The following is a 3,983-nucleotide window of genomic DNA, read 5'->3' as shown; positions in this document are numbered from 1 at the left end:
GCACAAGTCAAATTCTTGGGCTTGTTGAGTGGGATCTATGAGACTGTTTGCCTCACACACTTGCTCAAACTGCTCGACAAAGCTATAGGGGTCATTCCTTGCCCGGTATTTATCAAGTTGCTTCACAACTATGGGTATTGTCATCTGGCTTCTGGCGTTAGGGATAACTCCCAAGCACCTGGCTAGCAATGATGCCACCAAGGCTACCCCACTCTGCTCAATGCTAGTAGTATCTAGCAACCTCTTGGTGAGTAGCTCGCTCAGTGTGAGATCAGCTTCCAGAACTCTCTCCCTATCAGCATTACCTCTTGTTCTATTTCTAACTAATATGGCTAGGATCCTATGAACCTCGTTGACTTTCCTCTCATGGCATAGCCTCTGAGCCCTTTGCTCTTGACTATAATTTGCCATGCATTGCAATGCCATTCTTGCCAGTCTCCTCTCTTCCTCAAGGTCAACTATGTTTGTCATCGATCTTTCGTGGTGCGCTATCCTTGTTTGTTGTTCGTATTGGGCGACAAGTCATCACAGTGCTCAGCCATACTGAAGTCAAGGTCCAAGTCTAGGTTGTTCTCATTTGTGCCAATACTTGCCATGATAGTTGCCTCTTGATCCACTAGAGCATCTATGAAGTCAACTAAGTCAGCTAAGAATGTATTCCTAATCTTGGCAAGCCTTCTCTTTGTTTGGCGATGTGTAGTTCAGTCCCCTCTGTGTCTTTGACCTTGGTTTTTCTAGTTTTATTTTCATTCTTGGATTGTAATCCTATTGGTGAGTTCATTTTTAGGTTAGTTTCTCTTAGTGTGTTCCTTGTTCATCCATTTGTTCATAATTGTGCAACACTTATGCTCTAGCAATAATGCATCATGATGTGCACTATGAAAAATCAGGCTTTCTAGTTTCCATATATGCTTAGATTCCTACTCTATCAAGTGTGACTTTTAATGAAGTCAACTGCCTCGATTTGTCCTACTCTTGACTCAGTTAGAAGAAGGGGTTTGACTAGTCCTGACCAGTTGAGTGTGAGTCTTTTAGGGGCTACTACAGGTGGTCTTTTTTTCGGCGTCTATCTCTAAGAGCCAACTTGGGTCTCTACTCACTTTAGTCATGGCCAAAGGTTAAGTCTTTTGGTTCCCTATGGACAGCTAGGTCAAGGTTCATTCCTTTTCCTAGGTGCAACCACTTCTAAGGGCTCATTTATAGGTTTGGGTTCTTGAAAAGATTACTAGTCAATTGGAGCAGAGCCCTTGAAAGGTTGAAAAACTTAGTCAGACAGGGGGTTCTAGCTATCTAGTCTGAGTCCTAGAATCAGGCGCCCGAGCAACCAGGTTCAAACTCAGACGAGGGGTTCACGTGCGAGTGTCCGAGGGGTGGCCATCCGAGGTCGAGTTCTAGCAATTAGCCGTTCGATCAAGGCCCACAAACTCGACTGTTCGAGGTCGAGTCATTTTGTTCTAGTGGTTGTCCCCAAATCCGAGTTGTTTGAGTGGACACCTAGTGACTCGAACACCCGGGCCTGCTCAAGACTCGGCCAGCTAAGGCCTCCGGTTGCACCATCTTAGCGGTGCACGTAAAATGTTGAATGGCACAAAAATGATTCTATTGTGTTCAATGCATGCTAGTTAATGCTACAACAACTTTAGAATAACACAATAGATTGCAACAAGGGTCCTAAGTGTACCTGGTAAGGTCAAATGCGTCAAACCACGAATTGTAGGCAATGTAGCCTGCAACCTGCAACTCTCTATCTCTCTCTCTCAAACTCTCTGAATGCAAATGAGCTCACTATCTCTCTTTTGCCCCCTTTCATGGTTTCCCCTTCTCCCCTTACCTCTATTTTAATCCTTGGATATGCAAAAATATTCTTTCTTTCTTTCCATATTTCCCTTGGTTATCTAGAAAGTTATCTTTTTCCTCTTTTTCCTTATTTCTCCAACTATAGTACCTCAAATCTGATACAAAACACACAACTCCTATTCTAACCAATGCACAGAAAGCTTCTTCTACTTAAACTAATTCGCAAAAGAGATCAAATGGCCTTCAACTCCCTTACTTCCTACCTAAAACCAAGCACCATTTGGAGTTGAATTCCTACTTCCTTTCCCAATTTGAAGCACTCAAGCTTGAATCCGTTGGTCCATGCAATGGAATCAAAATGTGGGAGCTCTCACCACTCTACTACCAAGACCCACGAACTGCTTATTGCTTCAAGCATTTCAAGCCAAATGCTTTGGCTAGCTCTCACATAGCCATATGTGCTCTCAACCCTATGAGTGTAGTGAGCTTACCTTGATGCCTAATTGAATAGCCTCCTCCCTCAAGCACTCGATAGCTCCACAATCCGAGATGCAAGCTCAAGCAGCTCAATCCTCTACCTCCAAGCTCCATCCTCCATAGCCACGCATACACGAGAAACAAGAGAAGAGAAGAGAAGAAGAGAGGAGAAGATGGAGAGCTTCTCCACCACGGTCCCTCACCCTCACACTCTCACACTCCCTCTCTCAAACAAAAGCACAAGCACAAGAACAAGCAAGGAGAAGAGAAGAAGAGAGTCAATTTAGCCACACACCAAGAATGAGCTTCTCTATTCACTTTCCAACTTTTATACATGCCCTCATCCCTTTGGGCACCCATCCCCTTTTATTACATGATTAGTCGTTTTAGCAAAGTTCTTCTTTCATGTCTTTCTTCTTCTCACTATTCTTTTCCCCATGCCCTTCTACATTTACAATTTGCATAGGAGGGAGCATGGCGCTCTTTTTCAAAATGAATTACATTGCACCCTTTTGCGCTTTCTTTGCTAGAATATTCAGTGTACTCATTGTCATACAGTTCCTACATTTGTTCTAAGCTTGCCTTCTTTTCAGCCATTCTCGCCTGGGGCCATCTTCCATTTTCAACTTGAGCTTCCTTTGTCTTCCTTTTTGGGATATATGGGCTGCAACATCAAGCTTTGCCATTATACCTTTGCAATCTATCTCTTGCCATTAGCAATGTTATTCTTATCTATAAAAGGTTATAGACAACATTCTTGTTGGGTTTAGCCTACGACAAATGACTAGGGCCTACCACCATTACTTTCCCCTCCTTGCCCACATACTACCTTAGAGTTCTTACCGAATAAAACCTTGTGCCACTGACTCTTGATGCTTTGAAATGCTACCCTCAATTGTCTTGGAAATGGGCATGCTAATAAATGCTCCTTTTGATGTCTATCCATAGACTTAAGATCTATATCATTTTGATTTTGTTGTATGCTTTAGGCTTTACTTGCCCATATCAAAATGTTTCTGAGGTAGTGATGTCAAGATTTTTAAATTTAGAGACTTATGTGATGGACCTTTTTGTAATAAAGTATGGAACATTTTTGTGGTTGGTAATGAGATCAAAGTAAGTCAATGATGGTAAATTTGCAACATAAAAGTATCCAAATATAACCTCTAAGATGAAGGAGTTATTGCTTGATTAGTCATCACAATGGAGTACCATTTTTTTGGTTGAGATGATATTAAAGCAAGATTGCTAATGATAAACTTGTGAAGTTAAAGTATCAGTAGATCACCTCTCATGAAAAGTAGTAGTTACTTGATTAGCAAGAGTAGTGCAAACTTTCTATGTTTAATCTACTAATAGGGTAAGTATCCAAGACTCCACTAACAAGGTCCCTCCTAAAAGGAGATTGATAAATGCAAGTAGAAGACAACTTGTTCTCCAAATTTTTGACTTTCTTTAGTTAGCCAATAAAACTACATCATGTTAGCTCTATTGATTGGCCCATTATCATGACCATTTTGTCCATTGAGATGTTAAGCTTAACATATATGGATATTGATGACGAATTGCCTAGCTAGATGGATCTACATGTCTACACTTAGCACGTTTGTGGTCATCATGACCCTCACATGGTCACTAAGTCATTTTTTATTACATTTAGTTAGTTACATCTACTTATAGATGCCATAGTTATAGCATTAGATGGTTAC

This window comes from Lygodium microphyllum, chromosome 14 (genome assembly GCF_053477565.2).
Source record: "Lygodium microphyllum isolate KBCC chromosome 14, Lygodium_microphyllum_v1.1.10, whole genome shotgun sequence".
Taxonomy (NCBI): domain Eukaryota; kingdom Viridiplantae; phylum Streptophyta; class Polypodiopsida; order Schizaeales; family Lygodiaceae; genus Lygodium; species Lygodium microphyllum.
Note: the sequence above shows the minus strand (reverse complement) of the source record.